We start from the raw sequence: 27,320 nt of genomic DNA, 5'->3' as shown, positions 1-27,320 counted from the left end.
GAAAAAATTTAAGTCAACCTGCCAGCATGGCAACTCTAATCAGGACAAGAGCATCATTAGACAAAGGCTGGAGGTGTGCAGCCCACATCTATGCTGAAACTCACTTTCTATTATTAACTAATGCCCCTCCTCCCAGACTGAAATTGGGTCCTTTTTTATATTTAGAGGAATTGTCACAGAGAAATGAAAAGCTTAGTTTATGGAATCCAAAAGGCCTGAATTCCAATACCAGTTCTGCCACTTATAAGCTGTTAGAATTTATTTTTGTTATATGTTATACACATTTGCCTAAGTGTCAATATTCATTTAAACACCTTGAAGTAAACAAAATATTTTTTTTTGTTTAAGCTTTGTAAAGCACCTGTTTAAATGTAAGGTATGCAATTGCTTATTTTATGATATTATTCAGTTATAATGAGATTGGTTTAAAATATGCAGTTTTATAAGAAGCTAATTACAGCATTTCTAACTCTTAATAAACACTCTTAAACTATAAAAATAATTATTGATATTTCCAGTTAAGATTCTAATTTTTGTAAGAGCACTATTCCTATTATTCAACTAAATGTGCTATATAAGCAAACCCTGATTTCAATTTACAACTTCTAATCTTAATTAATGAAATTTCTGAGCTCACTGAACTGCTAAATCATGGTGCTAACTAAATAGAGGGAAAAAAAATAATCAGTATCCCATAATCTATTTCACTCTTAAACAATTTTCTTTGGTTTTGTTAGTTTCTCTGCCTCTGTTATTAAGACTTTACAACACCCAGAAATTTGGGTCTAGAAAAGTGGTCATAGACAATAATTACTATGTGTGTATTTTTGTTTAATTATAAACCAGTTTTTTTTTAAGCAGCTTTTTACCTGTAAAATTGTGATGATTTTTTTTCCTTTTTCTATTTCTGTCAAGAGAAATCAAGGAAAATAGCTTAGGGTTCTTATATGTATAAAAAGAAAGTAATTTTATATATGCAAAGTTGTCTTGATTAAAGGCTCCTGTAATGAAGGAAAAATATAATCACTTAATAAGTTCAGAACTGAATTTGCCTCTGATTTGGAATGGCACATTTCTTCCCAGATTTGCTCCTTTGCTTTGCTCCATATGCTGGATGGTGTGAGAACAGGTGGTTTTATTGCTTTCACTTGGCTCCAGCCTGAGGCAGGCTGCTTTGTTCTTTGGGTTTGAATGTTCAGTAAGTTTGAAACATGCTCTTTGAGAGAAGAAAATGGTGTTAAGAACACAATCGATTAATGGTTGTAAAGGCATCATGCCAGGTTTTTGTCCCTCCAAGCCCCTCTCTCACCCACCACTCCCATAGGCAACCCACTTGGCCAGAAGCCAGGCTCATGGCTGGTGAGCTTAGTGGTGGTGGGAGCCTCTCCTGCCTCCACAACAGTCGGACATCCCCTGAGGGCTCCCAGACTGCAAGAGGGTGCAGGCCAGGCTAAGGGACCCCCCTCCCCAAGTACATGAATTTCATGCACTGGGCCTCTAGTATTATAATAATGAATGCTCCTAGCAGCCATTTAAAAAACAGCCTTTGAATAAATAAATCAATTGAACTTTATGCGAAGGCATTCTTATTTACTATACACCTTTAAAAATCCCTTTGTACTCAAAAGTCCTACTTGCCATTGTCCATTTCCAAAGAAATGAATGCTTTCATTTCTCTGCTCATTTTATGTTGTTCCTTGCTAACAATAAGCTGACACTCTTTTCATCTGACTGTAGGCCATCCTTCCAGCAACATTCACAAACAATCCATCATGCAACAAATATTTATTGAGTGACTCTCCCACCTTCTTTGCTAACTCCTATGATCCCTTTTCATCTGATTTTAAAAGTACGTCCCTATCTTGACAACTTTAGAAAGGAGCTACAGTGCCCCGACACTCTGCTAATTCATCTGCTCTTTCATCAAGATCACGTGAAGAAGGTTTTTAAGTTCTTTGTGATCCTGGAAAAATGCTTTAGGCTACTTGTTACAAAAAAAAAAAAATGTCAGATCAATCTTTCTGGATCAGATGCTGAGGGAGAGCATTTTGCTGCTTTATTGTATTCCACCTTTCTCAAAGTTCATTAGGATTATGACAGGGAGATAATTATTAATACTGTTTCTATCCCGCTCCCCACCCCTCACCTCACCAGCTGATACCATCTGGAGATTGTAAGTTTTCAAGTTGTTTGCATGTAATCTTTTTCAGGTTTTGCTATCAACAGTGTTAATCATTTACTTATTATTTTCACATACATTATTATATTTGCTCCTACAACCATCCTATGTGGGTAGATATGACCATTCTCTTGATTTGATAGATGAATGTACAACTCAGAGATGGTAAATTATTTGCCCAGAATTCTTCAGCTAGTAAAACTGTTTTGATGTGTTTGGGACTCTGAAGCTAGAGCTGTTCAACTCCATTATGCTGTACATGTACATTATCCTCTAAAAATAAGAGCTAATCTGAATGAATTGCTGATGTTCTACTTTTTTGACTTACAAAATGATAATTCCACATGGTTCAACCTGATAGTATAAAACAATTTAGCATGGAGGTCAGGAGTTGAGATTCTGGAGTCAGATTGTCAGGGTTCACCACATGATTCTCCTATTCTCAAGTTCTCTAGAGCAGCGTTTTTCAACCGCTGTTCCGCGGCACACTAGTGTGCCGCGAGATGTTGCCTGGTGTGCCGTAGGTGCAGACAAGACAAGAATTTTATAATTTTTCACTATTTTGTTTACTTAATATTTCATAATAAAGTAATTATAAAATACTTTCTTTGTGTTTATTTGATTACTATTCAAGAGAATTACTTTATATATAGTCAATATAGGCACAGAGTTAAATTTTTTAACATTTTCTAATGGTGGTGTGCCTCGTGATTTTTTTCATGAAACAAGTGTGCCTTTGCCCAAAAAAGGTTGAAAAACACTGCTCTAGAGAACTTTGGGTGTGCTACTTAACCTCTCTGAGCATTGGTATCCTTATTAACAAAATGGATAGTAATTACACAAATCTCATTGGGCTGTGTATAGATCGAATGATAAAATTTTACAAAGATTTAGTATTTAGCACCTAGTTAATCCACAGAAGAATTTACTACTCCTATTTTAAAGTTTCCCCTAGGCCTTCCATTGTCATATTTAAATTCTGCCTATTCACTTTTCTAAAGAGAAAGTGGAGTGTGTGTGTGTGTGTGTGCATTGTGTATGTGTGTGTGTGTGTGTGTGTGTGTGTGTGTTGGTAGTGGGGGAAATTGGTGGGGAGATTAAAGGCTATTGTTTATAGGAAATTTTATAAAATCAGCATATATATGTTAATATATTAACATATATATTCATATATATTATACACATATATAAATCTGTGCTCAGTATTCCTACAGAGGACTTAAGTCACCCTATTTTCCACTTTTATATGCAATTAACTTAGATCAAATAGAAGCCAGAGATTAAAAAAGAACAGCACTTTAACAGAAAAAATGTCTTTGGTGGGTTCATTAGTGTACTGGGCATGACTGAGGAAAAGAATCTCTGAGTTTTATAATATAATAATATAAACTTTCAAAACTGAAAAAGAATAAAAAAACTAAAAAGAAATACCTAAGAACTGTGGGGCACTTACAAAAAATGTAACATTCATGTAGTGCAAGCATGTCAAGTTTGTGGACCATGGGCTGCATGCAGTCCACAACAAATATTTTTATGGCCCAACCAATATAACAGTATGTAAGAAATGCTTTAATAAAAATTTCATAATTTAATTTGTACAATATCCTGTTATACATGATTATTAATAACAAACTACAACATTCACTAATAACTGATTACTATAATCATGTTGTATTCATTTCCCTTACATGCAGGTGCATCATTTCTCTCCACTAATACTAGCAGAGAATATCTTAGCAGCCAAATGCCCCATAATTAATCTCAGACTGGCTTGTTTGATGTGCAAAACAGGAAATATCTCACTTTCAGAGAACAAGGAAAAACAGGTTTATTTGTATTATGCTTTTTAACACAAATTATGCAGTTATTTAGTGTCTGGGAAGTTAATGTTCAAGGGAAAATATTAATTTTTATTAAAATATTCTAATATTTTATGTTAATGATTGCTCATTTATTTCAGCCACTTGTATTCAGTATGCCTCTAGCTAAATAAACCTGTTTCTATGAGAAAAGCTTTCTATGGAAGCTTTTGTGTTTTTGTGGCCCATATAAACTTAAACCTTGTTTATTTGGCCCATGTTAGCCTTTGAGTTTGACATGCTTATTGTATAGGGCATAATAAAGTGACCATTTCATTTTGTTATATGTGTCTGTCCAGTTTTTGCAACACTATTTATTGAAGAGACTGTTTTTAACTCATTGTGTATTTTTGCCTCCTTTGTCATAGATGAATTTGCCATATAGACATGAGTTTATTTCTGCACTCTCTTCTGTTCCATTGATGTATATGTATATTTTTAAGCCAATACCATGCTCTTTTGATTATTAAAGCCCTATAATTTTATTTAATATCAAGTAGTATAATACCCCAACTTTGTTCTTCTTTATCAATATTGTTTTGGCTATTTGGAATCTTTTATAGCCCCATATAAATTTTCCTATCATGTATTCTAATTTTATGAAAAATGACATTGGTATTTTGATAGGGATTGCCTTGAAACTGTAGATTGCTTTGAGTAGTATGGACATTTTATGTTAATTCTTCTTACCCATTAGAATAGTATATGCTTCCATTCAATTTATTTCTTCAATGTCTTATAATTTTTCAAGGACACGTATTTTTCCTCCTGGTTAACTTTATTTCTAGGTATTTTATTTTGATGCAATTGTAAATGGGATTATTTTTCAATTTCTTTTTCTGATAGCATTATATATATATATATATATATATATATATATATATATCCATAAATATATAAGTCCTATGACTTAATATCAAATAAACAAACAATTCCATTGAAAAATGAATAGAAGACCTGAGTAGACATTTCTCTAAAAGGACATATGGATGACTAACAGACATGAAAAGATCCTCAACATCAGTACTCATCAAGGAAATGCAATTTAAAACCACAGTGACATATTACCTCACACCTGTCAAAATGGCCATCAATAAATAAAAAACAAGTGTTGGTGAGATGGGGAGAATGGGAACCCTTGAGGTTAGGTTCCCTTTTACATATTCATTTTATTAACATGTTCAATATATATATATATATATATATATATATATATATATATATATATATAATGTATAAATTAATCTTTATATATATATAAATTGTATATTAATAAAGATGTAGAAGTTTCCATCTGAAATCAAGTACTAAAATGATATAGCATTCTTTCTTACTAAAAATTGTTAAGAACAGAGCCTGTGTATTCTTATTATCCTACACTAGAGGCCCAATGCACAAAATCTGTGCAAGAGTAAACCTTCCTTCCCCCAGCTGCCAGCTTCAGCTTCCCTCTAGCACCTGGGACCGGGATCTGGGCTTCCCTCTGGCCACTGGCAGGCACCCAGGTCCCGGGCTTCCCTCGCAACCCTGGCTTCATCCAGAAGGTCATCTGGAAGGATGTCTAATTAGCATATTATGGTTTTATTAGTACAGAAAATAAAAGCCTAATATGCAAATCAACCAAACAGCAGAAGGCCAGTGGAACAACTAGTCAGTATGACACACACTGACAACTAGGGGACAAATGCTCAATGCAGGAGCTGCCCCCAGCCCACAGGCCTCTAGCCAGCCAAGACAGGTACCACCGGGAGGCCACCGGGGGCAGCAGTGGCGGTGCCAGGCTGGCCAAGGTGGGTCCAGCAGCCCCCTCCCCCCCCCACCCCCATATCACCCTATGGGTCACCCCATAGTTCGGCCTTGATTGCTAGCCAGGCCTAGGGACCTTACCCAAGCACAGATTTTGTGCATCGGACCTCTAGTGTTCTTTATAATACATTTCCAGATATCTAGGCTTACAAAAGAAGTCAGATAAAATGCAGTCCCTATTTTCAGAACAGGCATTTGGATTTAAAGACTTCTTGAGGGTGGTTTGTCAATTTTCTTTAAAATTGAGGGGTTTATAAAGATTCAGAAGCAATATACTTGTATAGATTTTATCCCTTCTCGTCACAGGATACCAAGGAAACCTCTCTCTTGTTGGAGCTATAAATCAAAACTGACCAAGGACTATTTCACTCAATTGCTGTTATGGAATTTGGGCACTTTAAAACCAAAAGAGAAAATACATTTTATATCAATGAGGACCCATGTTTTTCCTATGTCTATAAAAGGAAATTTAAATCTGGAAGGGAATTTTTCCCGTGGTGATAGGTAAGCCTGGTATTGTCATCAGAAGAATCTACCCGTGTGAGCATTAACCTGAGTAAAAAAAAAAAAAAAAAAGTGACAGCTTTCCATCCCTTGTCTGTGACAGGCAATGAAGGGCATCTTCTTGGAGGGTTTATGCCATAGGCCTTTGGTCTGCTTAAAAGGATTAACTATTACAATGGGAATGGCCCCTTTGTAATATATATGATTGTTTTAAACACAGGATTAAAAAAAAAACAAAACAATATGTACTTAACATAAGGCACATTGCCTAGCAAAGTGGCATATATTCTTTAGAAGAGATCTTTAGAAAAATTAAAATGGAACCACTACTGCCTAATACTAAAATCTGTGCAGAATACCCCACAGCTTTCAGCTTTCCCAATATCAAATAGGATACAATTACCATTGCTGGTTTCCAGCTAACGTTCAAATTCATTTTAAATGCAGATGCCTTTGAATGTGCCAATATCCAAATATGCAAGCAGTCTGATGAGAACAACATTTTGGACCAAGGATGTAGTTATTAGAACAGGAAAAATCTTTAGGATCTTGTAGGGGCCACTTAGACTTAAAAATAAAGCAGTGATAGCCTTTATGTGAACATGTGGGGGTGTATATATGAGAAAACATTTGAATAATCAATATGCTTGTCCATCTCAAATCTGAATCTTAAAAACTTTATAGTTTAGAATCTTTCAACTCCTCAGTTACAGATATTAGTGCATTTTTAAATTTAATTTAATATTTTTTCCATCACTGACAACCTCCCCCTCCTCCCTGCAATCACCACTCTGTTGTCCATGTCCATGAATCACCTATACATATAGGCTAATATGCTAAGTGTCCAACTGTCTGACTGGTCATTATGATGAGCACTGACCACCAGGGGGCAGACACTCAATGTAGGAGCTGCCAAGCTGCAGTGACTTGGCAGAGGAAATTCTGGAGTAACTCACCCTGAAACCAGAGAGGAGGGAGCCCAATTCCTCGCAGAGCCACACAAGTCTACCTTGGGCTGTGGGTTGTTGTTGCTGGGGCATTGTTGGCCTCGAATCTGGTTTACCGCACACTTGAGTTTGCGTTCCTCACCATGTATGACAGCAACTTTTCATAGTGCCCTCTCACATCCCAGGACCCCTGGGGGGATGTCAAAGACCTGGTTTTAGCCCAATCCCCAAGGGACCTTCCTGCCAGAGGGATCCCGCTTATTCTGTAGTTGCCAGGGAGGGGTTATGGGAGATCGGCTCCAGGGCTTGTCCAGCCATCTCACCCAGTCCCGCTCTGCTGGCCACCTTCTAATTATTTTCCTTTCAACGTGCACGAATCCATGCGCTGGGTCACTAGTTGTTTAATAATAGCTTCTCAATGTGTTCTCGCATACATTATTTACTGGGAGATTAGTAATGGTTTTATATCGATTCTAAATATGAAGAGACTGAGGTTTAGAGAAGTTAAGTACCTTGATCAACTTTAGTGAGCAAGTTATAGAGTTGGGTTGACTATTCATATATATTTTTTTTTTACTCCTTTTGAAAAACTTGACAACTTCAACTCATTTTCACAAGCTTTGCAAGAAAATGTTTTCCCACTAAGTTAATATTGGAGTAAAAACTTAAAATGAGACTCAGTTCTTATAAAAACTGGCTTCAAAATTACAGCCCTGAAGCCACAGTTCTTCCCAAATATTCCCTCCGGCTCCTCCTACTTCTCCAGCAGGAAAGCTTTGGCAAAGAGTTGCCTTTACTTCTGCCAAAGAACACCCTTAAAGGAGCAGTCCACTAAGTTAAAGAGCAGTGATTATTAGGGGAAAAATGATGAGTGGTCTGTAGCAAGGCTCTGAATATGTCTACAATGATCATCCATAGTGCCCTTATTGAAACGTTTTTGAAGTGGCACTGAATGATCTGTTTCACTAGGTTCAAAGTTGAACATGGAATAAATACAATAAATCACTTATTCATTCATTCATTCATGCATTTATATATGTCTTGAGTTCCTACCACGTTCTGGGAATGTTGAACAATGTAGGTTCAAAAATGGTCAATGCTAATGTCTTATTGCTTAAATAATCTAGGAGAGTAGTGTGAAAGACAGGCAGGCAGCACAGTATGGTAAGTGTTATAAAAAGGTGGAAAGAAAGAGCTGAGGGAGTCCATAGGAGATGCACATAGCCCTGAATGGAGCAAAGGAGGTAACCAGAAAAAGGTTTTGCAAGAGTATAGTAATGTTTAAATAGTCTTAAAGGATAACTAGGCAATGACATGATGCCTGGATAAGAGAGAAGTATACTCTGTCTGTCTATATAATAAAAGCCCAGCAACTGTTACAGCAGAATGGTCAGAACAACCGATTGCTATGATGCACACTGACCACCAAGAGGCAGACGCTCAGCACAGGAGCTTCCACCTGGTGGTCAGTGAGCTCCCACTGTGGAAGCCGGGCTCATGGCTGGCAAGCACAGCAGTGGTGATGGAGTGCAGCAGCGAGCCCAGCGGTAAGGAGTGAGCAGGCAGGGAGTTAGGAGCAAGTGGTTCCGGATTGTGAGAGGGCACAGGCCAGGCTGAGAGACACCCCCCCCCACACACACACACACACATACACATTTCATGCATTGGGACTGTAGTATTAACATAAAGACAAAGTGGGCACAAGGAGGAAGCCTCTGATGCACTCAACTAAGGGGAATTTACCGTGACTAGAAATTATTGTAATGGTTAAATGTCTAGTTTCTAAGTGGAATTTGATTTAAAAATTTGTATTGTTACACAGTTGAATTTGGGTCCAGGAGCCAATGCAAACCATGCATGTAAGGCACATAACATTGTTGAAGTAATTCAAGGTTGCCCATTTTTAGATACATTAATGTTTGTAGAACATAATAGCAACTGCCTGATCTTTTATTGGACAAATGGGTTATTGCTTTTTCAAGAAACTGCATTAACATTATATCCCATTTCTTAAAAAATAATTTTGGCTAAACTTCCTCAAAGTTAAAGGACCTTTTACATGGGAACTAGAAAACCCTGGTTGCTAATAAACTATTACAAATATCCAAAGTTAGAGCTTTCTGAAATGCTATACCATACTATTCACTGTACTTTCTTAAAGACAGGTCTTTGCTAGAAGAAGTAACTCCCATTAAATAATTTTTGCAGGGATCCTGGGACAGTTAATAATTCATTATTGACAACTGAATACAGCCTGTTACTTGACTCTATAAAGTGGGTAGAAAGAGTATGACAGTGGGGAGAACTCTGGACATTTAGTTCAGCTTCACATTTTGACAGCCAACTCAAGAACAAACTGTAATTCTTCATAGACTCTTCTGTTAAATATGCCACTGAAAGCTTAAAAAAAACACACACAAAAAAACTAAAAACAACAACAAGAAACTGAGCATAGAGAACCCAAAGCATGGAGCAACCTCTAGGGATTTCTGTGGGCTACTATCTCCCACTAGGCCAATAATACTGTGTTGGTTAAAATTTAGCTTAGTTCAAACTGTATAATTAAGATACTATTGATCAACATGAGAGCCTGAGTTCAGGAACTTTTGGAAGCCTTTTTGTTAGTATTCTATAAGCAGAACAACAATGTGATCCAGGACAGAGAAGCGGGGCATATAGCTCATCTTCCTAGGTAAAAGACAAAGTATGTTACAAGGATAAATATGTTAAATTAGCAGGAGTGGATGAGTATTATACATATGAAATTATTCTGCATAACTTTTAAAATCTATCATCCACATAGTGGTAAGATAATTTAGGAACTTGCCAAGCAAGAATAAGATCTAAAACATTTTTTAAATAAATTTAAGGACACATATATAAAGAACACGTGGGCCTTCTATATAAGAAGAGATATCCTCTTTGTTCAAAAGAAATTGGAAAAGAAAAGACAGCTGAATAAGCATTTTCTTCTATATGAAACTACACCAACATCTCAGAGAGCCCCAATATAAATACTCCTCATGACAGAAGTAATACACTTTGCTCTTTAGGGACATCGATGTTTGAGGAAAAAAACAAATATCCTTCTATTGAATATGAACTAGTTATACAATACTTCATGATGTGCCCTGATATAACTAACGTGCATGACTTAATATCAAATTGACATGTTTGCTTTTAAATTATAATTTGTTTCATTAAAGAGTGATTTTTATATCTAATTCCTAAGTGGCTAGCAATGAATATGCATAGAACCTTCAGTAATTAACCAACTTTCTGTTGGTTAATTAATTAATAAGAATGTATTAAACCCCCTGATATGGGACATTGGTACAGAGAGGAATCTATATAACAACATCATTAATGGAAACTAGTCATCAAATAACATCCCCGGAGAATAATAAATTAAGACAATACTCCAGGCCCCAAATTTTGGCACCAACTTAGAAGGAAAACACTTGGTACAACCATTTTTTATTTGGATTTAAACAGTGACTCAGGGAGACTAATTCCAGGGAAAAAGAACCAGCCCCATCTCCTAGTCTTAGATTGACCTGGGATTCAAAGGCACTAAACTAACACAGAAGCAGCCCAGAGAGAAGATGCCTGGGCAGGAAGTGAATGGTAATGACCAAAACAGGGACTTTGTGGATAAAATAGGTGAAAAGACTGCTTGGAACAGTGGTTGGCACAAAGTAAGTAATGAATAAATGTTCAATGTTATTTAATAGTGAACCAACCATCCATCCTCAGAGCAAAGCCAATGCAACTAACTCTTTTCTATCAAATGATTTCCCCTTTTGATTAAACCCATGTATTTGATTTTATTAGGATTTTATCTTGGAAAAAAATATACAGTTTGCTCTAGGTACCACACTCTACAGAAAATAGTGTACAGTCCCTTACAAAGCAGACTATTCTAACCAGTTTAATTGAAATTTTGGTCAGATGTAATAATAGTGTAGATATTTCATAAGACATGTTTCACTGTGCCCCCATTGGAAACAAGAAGACAGAAAATTCCAGTCAAGGAGAACTGCATGAGAAAGTGTTGAGGTGCTGAAATAAATGACAATTATGAGATTGATCTGAGATATAAAAGAAAGATTCCATTGAGGAATAAAGAAGTATAATACTGGAATAAGCTGCAAAATATTATTTCAAAGTCAGTTTGAGGGAACAGAATTTTATCATGATATTAATAGGAAACTACTATAAGAATTCTAAGTAATCAAGTAATATTACAGGAAGACTGACTACAGTTTATTTGTCAGTATAATTTAACATTAATTAAAGGGAAGGAGTTGTTTCTGTCATTTAAATTTATTTTTGTACATAAGCAAAATGAAGAATAAAAATCACATGATCATATCAGTACATGCACAAAAAGCATTTGATAAAATCCAGAACCAATTTAGATAAAATCTCTTCTGCAAAGTGAAGGATCATACCTCAACATAATAAAGGCCATATATCACAAACAAACAGCTGATATCATACTCATTGAGCAAATATTAAAAGTGTTTTCCTTAAGATTGGGAACAAGACAGGGATGTACTCTTTCACCATTTTTATTCAACATAGTACTGGAAGTCCTAGCCACAGTATTCAGACAAAAAGAAAAGGCAACCAGATTGCAAAAGAAGTAAAATTACCATTATTTGCAGGTGACATGATACTGTATGTAGAAACACCTAAGATTCCTCCAAAAATGTACTACAACTGATAAATTCAGTAAAGTAGCAGGATGCAAAATTAATATTCAGAAATCAGTGGCATTTTTTAATATATATTTTATTGAAATTTTACAGAGAGGAAGGGAGAGGGATAGAGAGCGAGAAACATCGGTGAGAGAGAAACATTGATCAGCTACCTCCTGCACACCCCCAACTGGGGATATGACTGCAACCAAGGTACATGCCCTTGACCAGAATCGAACCTGGGACCTTTCAGTTCACAGGTTGATGCTCTATCCACTGAGCCAAATCAGTTTCAGCCATATCACATATTTTATCATAATTAGAGTAGATGGCTTTAACATCCCAAACTTAACATATATATTATACTTCCATTCAAATATAAAAGAATGAAGATGAATGTGTATAAATCTTCAAGCGAATGTTGGAAGGGCTCAGTGCATTGCACATAAAGTTATACCAAAATGCTGGTATTATTATGATTCATCTACCCTAAGCACTGTTTACTTCATACAGGCTGTTCTGTGTTTTTCTATTACTTTCAAATAAAGTAATCCATCTGTAGAAAATGAGCACAGGGAATATTCATGAGTTAAGAAATGATTTTTATCATCCCTAGAGAGTTTCTTCCTTTGGGTTTTTATACTTGCAGACTCAAGTGTATAAAATTAATTAGATATCATTTACCAATGTTAGTGGTGCCAGAAACAAACTCTAAAAGTATAATAATTCTTAAGAAGGTGATATACTACAAATATAAACATGAAGTTGAGCTGTCAATTCAGATCCAAAATGGGGGTCTTAGAAAGTGCTGTTCAAATGAATGAATGTGGAGGCTTCATTAACTAAAGCGGTAGTTTTCAACCTTTTTCATCTCATGGCACACATAAATTAGTTACTAAAATTCTGTGGCACACCATAATATCATTTATAAATTTTACTGAGCCAACAAAAATAGGTATAATTTCATTCACACTGGATGACTATTGTTGTGTTGGCATATGTATATATACATCATGTCTAATAATAGAGTAATATGCAAATTAAACATCACTCCACTCAAAAATGGCAGCCCCCATAGCCACAAGATGGTGGCGCACAGTCCCCTCAGCTCCTCTGCTGGGCTGCTGGAGTGTCCGGCCTGTCCGCAGGAGCAGCAAGGCTGGATCTGCCTACGGCGGGGTCTCTGAGCTGCCCCAGACATGACAGTCAGAGCCTGGACAGCAGGGCATAGAGGCTTCCTTAGCGGGGCAGCGGCAGGGAAGCTCCAGGCCCTGCAAACAGAGCCCAGACAGCAGGGCTTGGGGGCTTCCTTAGCAAGGTGGTGGGGGGAACATCCCCAGGCCCTCACAGACACAGCCTGAAGCCCCCAGGCCTGACAGACAGAACACACTACAGGCATTTTGGCTTCCTTCACATGGTGGAGGCAGGCAGAGAGTGGAGAGCAGGCCATGGGGGCTTCATCTCCATGGCTGCAGCAAAATCTACAGGTCCACAGAGAACAGAGAACCATGGGGAGTGGGCCTAAGCCATCAGTAGGACATTCTCTGAGAGCTCCTGTATTATAGAGGGTGCAGGTTGGGCTGAGGGACCCCCATGCATGAATTTCATGCACTGAGCCTCTAACACACACACACACACACACACACACACACACACACACACACAATCTAAGGGAAAAGAGTTCAGTGCCTTGACTAAATAATTAGCTATTGCAAATTTTAAAATTTCTTGCAGCACACAAATTGAAAATATGTTTCTATAATTGTTTCCTTTTTTTTTTCATTTCAAGATTTTTTTTAAAGGTAGTATGGTCAGTCTACCTTTGCAAGCATTTTTTGGTGGTAGCAGTAGATGCAAAGGATTTGTCTACCTAAATCCTATTTAAAAACTATAAAATAAGCAATGAAATTTCCTTAAGCTGACTTCAAAATAAGTGATTAATGGCTCATTTTTAATTGGTTATTTGATTGAATTTAACTACTAAACTTAATTTCACTTTTTCTTTCTTTGTTAGGGAGAGGTTGGTAGTTCCCATGAGCCACAGATTTTATTCTTTATTTGTAGAAGGAACTGCTCACATGGTTTACCAATTTCCTAGGCCTTGTTCCACTAAACATGAACCCACAAAATGGTAGAACATCTAATCCCCAAGTCTCAGGTCATTCCCACCTCTCAGCCCCTTGTCACAGTAAAAGAAGAATTAATCACCCCCTATCTGACTATTTTTATTAGTCACCTGTGTATGAACCTGACTTTGCTAGAATGGGAGCTCCTAAGAGCAACAAAATGAACTATCTTTAAACCTAAAAAGCTCTCCTAACTGGTTAGGCTCAATGGATAGAGCATGGGCATGCGTACTGAAGGGTCCCAGGTTTGATTCCCATCAAGGGCATGTACCTTGATTATGGGCACATCCCCAAGAGGGGGTATGCAGGAGGCAGCTGATCAATGTTTCTCTCTCATCAATGTTTCTAACTCTCTATCCCTCTCCCTTCCTCTCTGTAAAAAAAATCAGTAAAATATATTTTTAAAAAACACATCTAAAGGGGTTAGCTGATATTGAGGACTTAATAAATTATTAATTGAAAATAGGAAGGAAGGAAGGAAGGAAGGAAGGAAGGAAGGAAGGAAGGAAGGAAGGAAGGAAAGAAGGAAGGAAGGAAGGAATGCTTTAGAGTTAAGTAACACAAAGTATGGTCAAAGTATTTAACAGTAACATTAGCCTAATCAGAGAGCTTATTAAAAATGCAAAATTTCTATAACTACCCCAGAATGTCTGAATTAGAATGTATATTTTAACAAGATCTTAGGTGATTTCTGTGAACATTAAAATTTGAGATATATCATGGTTATTATTCCACTAGATTTAAAGAAGGATTTTACCAAAGATTTTAAAGAGGAATATAGACTGATATTTCACAACAATTGTCCCTTCATTTGTTCTACATATGTTTGGCTACACTGACCATACCCACAAAGGGAAAATAACACAACAGACTATTACATCACTTATTCTTTCTCATCTTTAACATAATAAAATAGTAATTTAAAAAGCACAAATTTAGCACAATTGTTAAAAAATGGTGATATACTACAAATATGAACATAAAAATTGAGCTGTCTATTCAGATCCCAAACTGGGGCTTGGTCACATTTTTCTAATGCACAGATTCTCCAGAAGCCCAACCTAAGTTCACTGGAGACTTTGTAGCCAATACTTTCATGTCTTCAACACTCAAGATGGAAAAGTAATGTTGGAAACTAGATAAAATTAAATTTACTCAGATTGCATTCTCTGTTCAGCTTTTATGAAATAGCAGATTGAAAATTAAACCTTACCTAGTTTTAATATCATGAAAGGACCACAACTAGCACTCTCAATGTATAGCCCTCCTTATTCCCCTTAGAAAATTACAAATTGTCTGGACTTTTTCCCAGCTTAACTGTCAGAGAAGATCATCTTGGTTCTATCTTAAGAGTGGCTACCTTTTCAGGCACTTAGGTAACCTACTGAAAAGAGTTATCATAGCTTATAAATGTGATTAAGTTTAGATATGTATAAATATATCCATTTGAAGAAGATATTTCAGTGCAAATAGAAAGAGAAGAATAGAAAGAGAAATTAAAGACTGCAAAGAACTGTCACCCATGGCAGAAGCTATTAGTCATGTCACAGAGAAGATATAATGACTGTCATAGAGATACTCAGTTCTTCAAGGTGAACTTCAAAAGAATGAAGCAACTTCAAAGGAAATCACAGGAAAAAGAGTATGAATCACAGTAGCGACTTTGCTGGGGGAATTATGCATCTGCCTGGTTTAAATCAACATGCAAGTCCAAAACATGCCCAAACTTATTTTTGCTTTTCAAAAATCATACTGATTTTTCATTTCAACACAAACTAATTATAAAATTTCCACATGAGTGTAGGTATACTATCTTTAGTTGACTTCTATAGAAATTAAGAATAATCTAGACATTTAGTAAAATATTGCCCCTGGGTGGAGCTTATTCCTTTTCCTACCTGGATTAGTCAAAATAGGTTACACAGTTAAACAAAATTAAACCCCAAATCTCAGTGTCTTAATACTACAAATGGTTTTCTCATGCAAGTTTTACACAAGTTGAGACTTCTTCAGGCTGTTCCCCAAAAGCTGAAGGTAACAAAGGGGCTTTTTCTTGCCTCAGTTCACAGACCATTGGTGAGAATTAATCATAAAATCCTGCCTAACTTCAAAGGGGATAGTATATATAGTCTTCTCTGTGCCCATGAAAGAGAAATGAATTAGACACTGGTAATATTACTGGTGAGAATGATAAGTTGTATGATATTAACAAAGGACATTTCCGAGGAAGGGAGGTAATTAGAGGCATAATTGGGGATGAAAAGAAAGGATATTCCATTATTGCCATGAATAGGATTAGCCCATTTTTTTAAGTGTAAAAAATAGTCCAGAGAAATGGTGTACTGGGCAATCCCTTTGAATCAACTCATAATTGAATGTATTAATGGTTGCTCATTGCTTAAAGGAATTATAGGAATAACATTTTGGGGAAAAGGAGAGCTGACCTGTTTTCTGTGTTTTAGTGTTCTATTCCTACATAGCAAGTTACCATAAATTTAGTGGCTTAAACCAAGAGCGATTTATTATTACACAACTCTCTAGGTCAGAAGTCTAACATATCATAACTGGATTCTTTACTCAGGGTCTCACTGGGGTAAATCAAACTATCAGCCAGGGTTGTATTTCTCATCTGAAGCTTGGGATCTAGGCTCATTGACTGGAATTGTTTTTTCTTACTTTCCTTGTGACCTCCTACCTCTTCAAGCAGCAATGACAGGCCAGTCCATGTTTCAAATCAAATTGCTCTGATTTTCATTTATTATTTTAAGGGACCCTGTAATTACATTGGTTCCACCTAGGAAATCCAGGATAATCTTTCTATTTTATGGGGCTGATTAGTAATCTTTGTTACAAGTGCAAAATTAACACCAATTGGCAGAGATAATGGGGACCAACACTATTCCTAAAATATTGTAATAAGAATCTGTATCTCTAGAGATTTTTGTTTCATGTGTAAAGATTTTGTTTGTTTAATGGATTGTCACAAATAAGATATATTTGCAATGGATATAGGTTGGAATGAGTAAGAAACAGAAAGTTATAAAGAAAAAGCTTGTCTAATTTAAAGGTGAGGAAAAACAAAGACAAAGAATAGGGAACAAAAATGTTATGATATATGTTGGAAGTGTATACATAAGAAAGAAGAATAAAAGTAGGGGACATGAAAGAGAAAATAAGGTTGATGCTGGCAACCAGTGGAGATATTTTTACAGTGGACTATAATATGGGTTGTTAGCAGCAAGGAGAATGTTATATTGACTGTGGTGATTCAAGTATTAAGAAGCTTAAATATGGTGATGATGTTCTGGTTTTCTACTATATAATTAAATTATAATAAATAAAGTAGTTAGGTTTTTTTCTGTATGAAAGTATAGTAACAACTGAAAGGTATATCTATATCTATATCTATATCTATATCTAATCTATATCTATATCTATATATCTCTATCTCTCTCTCTATATATATATATTTGTATTAAGTACCTGAAGTCTCAGGATTTGTTATAGTAGCAGATGTTACCTTAATTTCTATGCCATTTCTCCCAGAGTTAGTGTTCCAAAGACCACACTTCAGGAAAAATCAGATTACATAATTGGTACTATAAATATGAAATAATACATTGCATTGGTTGCCAAGACATGGTGACTACCTTGAGAAAAATGTCTGAAATTTAGTCTATTCTCTCTATTTTCATTGGTAATATCCTATTCACATATAAAATCCTTCCTGGTCTATCACAGTAGTTTCCTAAATGGTCTCCTTATCTCTAGTTGTCTTGGTTACTGATATAATATTAAGTATTGGCAGAACTAGAACTCAAGGTTCTGCCACTAAATCCTTTGTACTTTTTCACTGAAGAGTGAGAAACTGTCTAACATAGAAAAAGCTTGGACCTGAAGATTGAAAATACATTTTAAATCTTAGTTTTGATATTTCCTAAAATTATAATTTTGGAAAAGTCACTAAATACATATCTTTGAGTTTTACTTTATCTACAAATGGAAATAATGAAAAAAAAAGTTTATTATTTTAGCCAGTAAGTGTTCATTTCAATCATAACAAGTTATTAGGGGGAACAATACTTTGTTTCAGAAATATATATTGAACTATTTGTTGTTCAATTTCTCTCTAGGCAGAGGTTTGCTTCCCCTTCAATAAGTTTATCTTTAATAAGGGCAGTGGGAAGTCCCTAAGATTGTTCCAAATCACTGTCTTTCTACGCAAAGTTATATGCATGGTCCTGCACAAAAATACTCAGACTTATGGCTAGTCTTTTGTTTTTGTGACATCAATGACCTGTGGTAAGCTCACATTTGGGTTTCTTTTGGTAGCCATTTAATATTTTTAGTGTATTGCTTTAGAGTGCTCCTTTGTGTTTTATACTCTAACTAGGTTCTTATTTTTAATCATTTATTTATAATAAATTTATATTCTAAAAAATTGGAGAGACAAACACAAAATCCTAGGCAGAATTTCACATTGTTCCTTTTTTCTGGAATTCCTTTATACCCAAATACTACCACTCTACCATATGCTTCGCTTTTACCCTGAAAATTTCCCTGGTCTTATCTCTCCTATAAGACTAACTTCCTTAAGGAAGTAGACTATATATATATATATATATATATATATATATATATATATATATATATAGTCTAGATACATTATATATATATATATATGATCTAGATACATGGTAAATATGGTAAATACTGAGTAAATATCTCTCTTCCTGCTTCCCAGAGCTGTTAGTGATTATTACTATTCTTTACCATAGGTTTTCTAAATGTCTCACTCCAAGAGGATTCACAAATCAAACATATACAAAAACTTATTTCCATTGGCTTCTAACTTTCAGCTGTGGTACTAACATCTCAATTAAAAATTAACATAGGGAGGCATAAAACAGAACTAGAATCTGGGCTACGCTAATGTTAAATTTGTATTCTCAGGGAGTAATATCAATCTCCTAACACATGTACAACGATTACACACTTATAAAGGTTTGCTAATGAGAGAGGAATAAAAGACCAATAATGTATAAAAATTGCATCCCCTAAATTGGTTTAGGAGATTGAGAATACCAGCTTTTTACATTATGAAGAATTTATATGAGCTGGAACAGTGTCACATGCAATCTCTTAAGCATTCTGATTATGAGGAATAAACAAACAAGTCAAAAGTCCTGTATCTGTACAACCATTAAAATGTCATAGTAAGAAGCAAATATTCTCAATTATGCTATTTTCATAAGCTGCTGAATAGCAAAGTTTCTCTATGTTTTCTCCAGGCCATTTTTATAAAACGTTTTCTTATGTATGGCTGTTGAGTTTGATGCTCACAGGCTACATTTTAATTAAACTTCTGGTACATGTCAGATCCTGTTATTGTCAAGAAGATTCCTTTCAACTTTTCCAAGGAATATCAGAGAACATTTTATTTTAAGAGAATTGGGAGTTGGGGTTAGCATAATCATTTGAAAGCAGGAAATTATATCTTTACTTATTTGCTTACCCCAGAAACAATTGTCACATTTGCCTTATGGAGGAAATTTAGCAAAGGATTGCTGAGTAAATGAATGGTATATAAATATGGCTCATTTTAAAATTAAAGTTATAGAAAAAAAACCATGTCCATTATTTAAAATTTTTTCTAAGCATTTACAATTAGTATTCTGTTAATCTATAATGATAAAAGCATAACTTGCTAATTAGACTGGATATCCTCCTGGACATCCTTCCAGACTACCTTCTGCATTAAGCAGAGCTGTGAGGGAAGCCTGGGTTTGGGGTACCTGCCAGCAGCTAGAGGAAAATCTGGGTACTGGGTGCCAGAGGAAAGCCGGTACTAGCAGTTGGGGAAAGAAAGGCCTACTCTTGCATGAACTTTGTGCATTAGGCCTCTATTATTAAATAAATGGTTAAAGAACTAAAGGTAACAATATTAGAGTATTGATGCTTTGTTAGCATTAACATAGCAATGTATTACAAATATTTTAAATGCTGACATTTATAGTATATTAATTTTTTATGACATTTCACAGAGATACTTACTATAGTATCTCTAATATTTTAGTGTTACAATTATAATTCAGAATTTACCTATAATTCATATTGTAAGAAAGACATATAAGAGGAAAGGTATTAAGCAAACTTTTTCTCATCTTGGATATTGAGTAATAATATAATTCTCAAAATCTCTTCTGTCTATTAAAGTTTGTAACATACTTTTCTTATATATCATCTAATCTCATCTTACCACAGCTTTAATAAATGGGTATCAATATTCTAATCCTGCAGCCTGAAAACCTGAGGCTCACCGGACAGATCAGTAGACATTTAGAGACTCACACACTGTGGCTTGTACATACCTCACTTGGATCAATTTCTAGAAATCCACTCTAGAGCTCAATAATGGATGCAGAGACATATGTTTAAGACTAATTAAATGACTATTAAAAATCTTTCCTAATTTCTATTAATGGGATAGATTCCAAGAGCAGAGCAACAATTTAGTGAAATTGCAAATGAACAAAAAAGGTGATAAAATCCTTGGCTAATGCATGGAGTAATGAAATGCTAACAAGTTTTGCTTGGATATAGTTTGTGAAACTCATCATGTCTGTGTAATGAGAACCCTCAGCATGTCTCTCTGTTGTTACACCTTCTTCCAATGTGGTGGGAGTACAGCTGGGTCAGATTCCTAGACATGTGAAAATGTTGCAGTATTTCTTATTATTTAGCTCCCAAATAATACTAAAATAAGCATGTTTGGAACTTATAAGGAATAATGTAATAGTAAGATGGGATGTCAACAGAAACTGTCAGGTTTCAATGTAATAGGACCTTTGGCCTCGCTGGTGAGACTCAGTGGTTGACCATTAACTTATGAACCAGGAGGTCATGGTTCAATTCACGGTCAGGGCATATACTGGAATGTGAGCTTGATCCCCATTGGGAGTGTGGGGTGGGTAACAGGAGGCACTGTTCAAGGATTCTCTCCTATCCTTGATGTTTTTATATCACTCTTCCTCTCCCTTCCTCTCTGAAACCATTTTTTTTTTTTTTTAAAAAGGACATTTGACCCAACAGTGAGGAGGGATTCAATAATGGTCAAACCAAGAAGCACCATGTAGTTGAATGAAATGTTGTTGTTCTGGATTGAAAAAAAAAAAAATCCCAAGATAGATCATAGCATGGAATAATGAGTGTTCTTTTCTGGGTTGATAAATCTAAACAGATTTTCTAGGAATTTAACTTCTCTTAAGATATATCCCTATTATGCATGGTTGGGCCAGGGCCAGTCCTCCACAGAGCCTCCTGCTCCCACCCCTGGCTTTGGCGGCACATAGGTCTTTCTCTTAAGGACATTAGTAAGGGAAAGATTAAAAACTTTTCATCATTCATAGAAAAAGCAACCCTGACCTTCTCTGACACACACTCTAATAGCAGCCCACCAAGAAGATCAGGTGAATGGATAATTATCCTCTCCCATCATCACAGAAGCTACCATTCTACTCCAAGGTCAGGGTCAGGGTCAGGGTCTGGGCCTCAAGGTCACTGATAGGAAAAAGTGCAGGATGGAAGACAGAGGGCTTCCCCACAAACATAATACCAATCCTAGGTATAATTTCTAGGAAAAATGTACATAATTTCCTAGAAATAGGCTGAGACAAATCATGATAATAATGAGTGTTAAAACATACACTTGTTACTATGTGTCAGGTATTTTTTAAAAAATGTGTTTTTATTGATTTTAGAGAGAGGGAGGAAGGGAGGGAGGGGGAGAGAGATAGAGAGAGAGAGAGAGAGAGAGAGAGAGAGAGAGAGAGAGAGAGAGAGAGATTGATAAGAGAAACATAGATCAGCTGCTTCCTGCACACCCCCTATTATGGATCTAGCTAACAACCCAGCATGTGCTCTGACAAGAATAGAACTGGAGACTTTCTGGTGCATGAATTATGCTCAACCACTGAGCCACACTGGCCAGGCTATGTATCAAGTACTTTTATTTGTGCATTACATGATTACATGTAGTTCTAAAATAACCTTATGAGATGGGTACTATTATTGACACCATTGCAAAAAATGAGGAAATTAGGGTACTGATCAAGGTCATACAAGCCACAGAATCAAAATTAAAACCCTAGCAATCTGGATGAGCCAGTGCTCCTAACCACTGTGCTATGCTCCATCTCTCCCACCTACTCTGTATCATTTCCCACCTCCCTCATTTTACAGACCTTACTGCCGCTTCGCCAAACTAGAAACAGTTGACTGAATTTGCTAAGCATTTTAGTTGCTCTGAGTCTCTTTATACATGATTGTCCTTTCCCCATAGATTGCCCTTTCCCATATCTCATCTTCCTTAGGGTCTTCTTCCTTATACTTTAAGATTTAATTTACCAAGAACATTTATTTCCCCTGAATTAAAAAAAAATGTTAAGTCACTTTCTTGTGTCCCACTGTAGTTCTTACTCCCTCTTCACAGTTATTATATTGAGTTTCATTAGTCTATTTACTTATCTCTTCATCTACAAATCTAAGGCAGTCAGATAAATCTTGGGGGGAAATATATAAACAGCCATTGCCTCTGGGACTTACAGATACATAACCAACTGTAATGTGGCATGTGCTACCAGAGTCAAATTAAAGTTTGTTAGGACATGAAGGAGGGTGCTCTTAAAAGAAGGAATGGGATGGATTCACAGAGCGGTAGCATTACAGGAGGCTCTGTTCAAAAGATAATCCAATTTGTTTTTCAGATGGAGATAAAAGAAAAAACAACAACAATATTCCAGGATTAGGAAAAAAACAGGTGCATAAGCATGCAGGTTAAAACAAATCATGGAATCATTTGAAAAATAAGTTCTCTGTGACTCAAGGGAGTGAGGCCTAGGGAGAGAGACATAAAGTGGATATGGATAAACAGGAAGCCAATCTCTAAGGTTATGAAGGTCATAGAAAATGCAAGAGAATTGAACACTCCCAGGTTTCTGTTCCCACTGAATCATTAGTCTGCTTCTGTGATGGCACCTATAACAGTTTATTGTTGTTTTTTTTTATCACAATAGTTTAATCTTCTATTAATCTATACACTTAAAGGCAGAGCATTATTCCCAACAGCTAGCTAGCTCTGTGCCAGGCAGAGCTGATGCTTTAAATAAATATATGGTGAGCCCTGGCTGGTGTTGCTCAGAAACTAGTATGTCCAACTCAACTCACTGAAGAGTCATAGTATGACACCAATCAATGTATCTCTCTCACATTAATCTCTCTCTCTCTCTCTCTCTCTCTCTCTCTTTCTCTCTCTCCACCCCCCTTTCTTCATCCCTGACATTATCTCTCTCTAAAAATCAATAGAAAAATATCCTCAGGTGAGGATTAAACCATATATATATATATATATATATATATATATATATATATATATATAGTAAATAATGTATGTAAATAAATATATACCTTCTTATGCCACAAAAATCTGGACTCAAAGGTTTGGATCTATGGTTCTATATAGTAAGATTGTAAAATCTCATCTTCATTTTAATAAAGCTAATATGACAAATTTACCATGATTGCTGTTCTCTTTGTGACTTATTTTCTGGTGGCTCATTGGTATGATGGACTTCCTTATTCCTCTAATGCCCCCTTTTCACTATCTCCATCTATTCATCTCCAACCTCCACTGAATGTGCACCTATTTGGGAATATTTTCCTATAGCTCTTTTAGTCAGATCCAATCATGCTTGTTTTAATTGCATTGGTCATAGACTTATTATGGTTGAAAGCAATTTGGAGACTCAGTATTTTCGTCACATTAGAACTTGACACATTCATTTTGAACCTCATTGGCACTTATTCAATTAGTGCTTCTTAGTCACTGTTCAATTGTTAGTTATTACCTATAGAAAACCAGACTTAAGTTAGAGTTTTACTTTTAACTATGAATTGCTAATTTCATGTGGCCCAAATCAGATAAAAATAATTCTAAGTAGTTCCTAGAGTTTTGGCCCAGTGTTCTTTAAAATTGAATCCCATACGATTCTAATTCAGTGCTTACACATTCCAATTTAATGAAACATGAAAGAAAAGGGGGCTATTTAAATGATAGGATGTTTAAAAACCCTTAATCATTTAAAAGTATATAATTTTGTGAGACCAAGAATATAATTTAGATAAACAAGCAACAAAACAACTGTCAGGATACAGGGTGGGAGGGAGAGAAAAATAAACTTTTCTTCTATTATATTTATGCCATTTTTATACCCACTGCTTGCAATGAAATCATGGCTGGGAGAAATGGTAAAGCAGGTGGGCTCTGGAAACAGACTGCCTGGGTTCAACTCCAGTTTCAGTGTTTACAAGCTGGGGAGCTATGTGTGTAATTTTAAACTTTTTGGGCCTTAGTTTCCTCATGTATTCAATGAGGCTCATAATCACATCTCCATGATAAAGTTGTGGTGAGAATCAAATGAATTATCCAAAGGGTGGGGGGATCAAAATTTGGCACACTTCCTGGTTTATCACATACACTCTGTAGATGCTGCAGATTTTAATGATACCCTGATTTGCACTCATATAACTGAGACAAAGTGATAAAGTGCTATAAAAATGTACAGATAAAACTCCTTGGCCATACTGTTGTTCAAATTACTTTTTAATGGCAAAGTTATAAACCAGAGAAAGAAGAAAATGATGCTGGCAGGTATCCTTATGATAAAAAATAAAAGAAGGAAAACACAGAGAAAGAAAATCAATGGAGGATTTAAAATGTTCTTTTTGCTTTGACATCTAGCCTCCTGCTTCCAAATTTTTTCAGTATCAGAGTGTAACTACTTTTAATGATGAAATGTTACCTCATTTCTCTTAATCCACATGACCCAAATGGTTCAGGGAAGTGGAAGTCAATGGTATTAATGTTTTGACTGATATTTTACTTTAATCTCAGCAAGCAGCAAAATTCCCACAGTGGATATAGCATTGTGATATAGGATATAAGAAATGAAGATGGGGCAGGGAGAAGGGCCTGGCTGGTTTGGCTCAGTGGATAATTAGCCTACAGACTGAAGGATCCTGGGTTTGATTTTGGTCAAGGGCACATGCCTGGGTTGAGGGCTCAGTCCCCAGTAGGAGGTGGGCAGGAGGCAGCCAATTAGTGATTCTCTTCCTTGATATTTCTATCTCTCCCTCTATCTTCCTCTCTGAAATCAATAAAAATATATATTTAAAAAAGAAAAAAAAGAAAATGGATGGGGGTAGAAGAGGTAGACAAAAAAAGGTGAAGGGGATTAAGAAGTATGAACTGCCAGTTATGAAATAAGTCATGGATATGTAAAGTATAGCAATAACTATTAACAGTGAAAGTCTTAACTGTTGTGATTGCTTCATAAGATATACAAATACCTAATAACTGTAATACACCTGAAACTAATATAATATTGTATGTCAACTGTAAATAAAAAATCTTACCTAATAGACAAATATGTAAATTGATGGTACCTCCACTACACCACCAGCCAATCAAGATTGATATGCAAATTAATCCAACAAAGATGGCCGTTAATTTGCATACACAGATGTCGAGTGATGGGGGCGGGATGCTTGTGGTGACCATGCAGGTGTCCTGTCCCACCTCCTGGTCTCTCAGAGCCTCTGGGCAGTGTGGGAAGGCAGGGCTGGGCAGAAAAGATTGGCTCCTAGAGGGAAAAGAGGTGGCTCTGGGACCTGAGCAGAAAGGGGCTGGGCCGGAGTGGAAAGGCGGTGCCTGCATCCAGGGAAAGGAAAGCCTATTATAGCACGAATCTTCATGCATCGGGCTTCTAATAATTTTAATTAAAGAAAAGGAAAGTGCATTCTCTGAAGGAGGACTTATGTGGCCTGGACCATTTCACATGTTACTTTGCTGAGACTACAGAAAGATGTAAATGTCTGACTGGCTCAGAGATAAAGGGAACAAAATAAACACTTAGCATATGAGAATATTCCCAAGTGTAAGATGCTGTAAGGCACTATAAAGAGCGATTTAGAGCAGTGCTTCTCTAATTGTGATATGCATTTGAAACATCAGGGGATCATATTAACATTCAGATTCCATAGGCTTGGGGTGGGTCAAAGACTCTGTATTTTTACAAGCTGCCCAGTGCTGATTCTGAGGACTTCTCTCTTGAGTAGCAAGGGTACAGGACACCGATCCTTGGGTTTGAGTGCTGGCTTCTTCGATTACCAGCTACATGGCCTTGGCCACATTTCATGAGTTAACTTCTCTTTGTGCCAGGTGTTTGCTTTTTGTTTGTTGTTGTTTTATTGTACAATGAGGATAAGATTAGTATCTAACCAAAATGGTTGATGTAAGGTGCCCAATCAGTGTGGCTCAGTGATTGAGAATCAACCCATGAACCAGAAGGTCACAGTTCAATTCCCTGTCAGGGCACATGCCTGGGTTTTAGGATTTATTCCCAGTCAGGGGCGTGTAGGAGGCAGCTGATCAATGATTTTTTCTCAACATTGATGTTTCTATCTCACTCTGACCTTCTCCTGTCCTCTCTGAAATCAATAAACGTATATTTTAATAAAACATAATGATCAATGTAAGGACTAAATTAATGTACATATGCGAAGCATTTAAAACAGCAACCAGTACTGAGCAAGCACTCAATAAATATATATTCTTTTAAAAGAATAAAGATTTCTCATAAACATTTAGCTAGTCAACAGAGATAAACATCTCACAATTTTAATTGAGTTCAATTCACCACTATAATTTATGTGAAGCCATTAATGTCAACAATCACATTAATCTTCACATTCAGAGCTTCATGTGTTATAATTTTTAAAGTCATTGAACCTAAGAAAGAAGGTAATTAACAATTCTCTTGGTGGTTACATTCTCAGATGCATGAACCTTTCATGATATAACAAACTCCTTCATCTACTATTTTCATGGAGAATGAAGCACAAATACGAGCTAAATAGGTTTACAAAGAACTAAATGTATCCTGCTAGTAGCCTCAGAGTACTATTGGTGGTTTATTTTCTTCTTCCTTTGTATTCATCTCATTCAAAACTAGAATTATTATATTTGTTTATTTTCTGTCTCTATCATCCAGAATTTAAACCCCATGATGAGGGGACAATATTTATATTATTCACTACTACATCTCAGCATCCGGGTTGCTTCTTGATATTTTATATAC

The 27,320-nt window shown here is 36.0% G+C and overlaps 1 protein-coding gene across 18 annotated transcripts in view; it reads right to left on the bottom strand.

Annotated features, from left to right (window-relative positions):
* LOC311628225 (disks large homolog 2) overlaps positions 1-27,320 on the bottom strand; it is a gene marked incomplete at its 3' end in the record, with an annotated part of 1,110,130 nt that overhangs the window by 595,383 nt on the left and 487,427 nt on the right. The window lies entirely within an intron of this gene.

The sequence above is a fragment of the Pipistrellus hanaki genome (assembly GCF_964339955.1).
Source record: "Pipistrellus hanaki genome assembly, chromosome: 9".
NCBI classification, from domain to species: domain Eukaryota; kingdom Metazoa; phylum Chordata; class Mammalia; order Chiroptera; family Vespertilionidae; genus Pipistrellus; species Pipistrellus hanaki.
The sequence above is the reverse complement of the archived record's forward strand: the minus strand, read 5'-3'. Positions and strand labels throughout refer to the sequence as shown.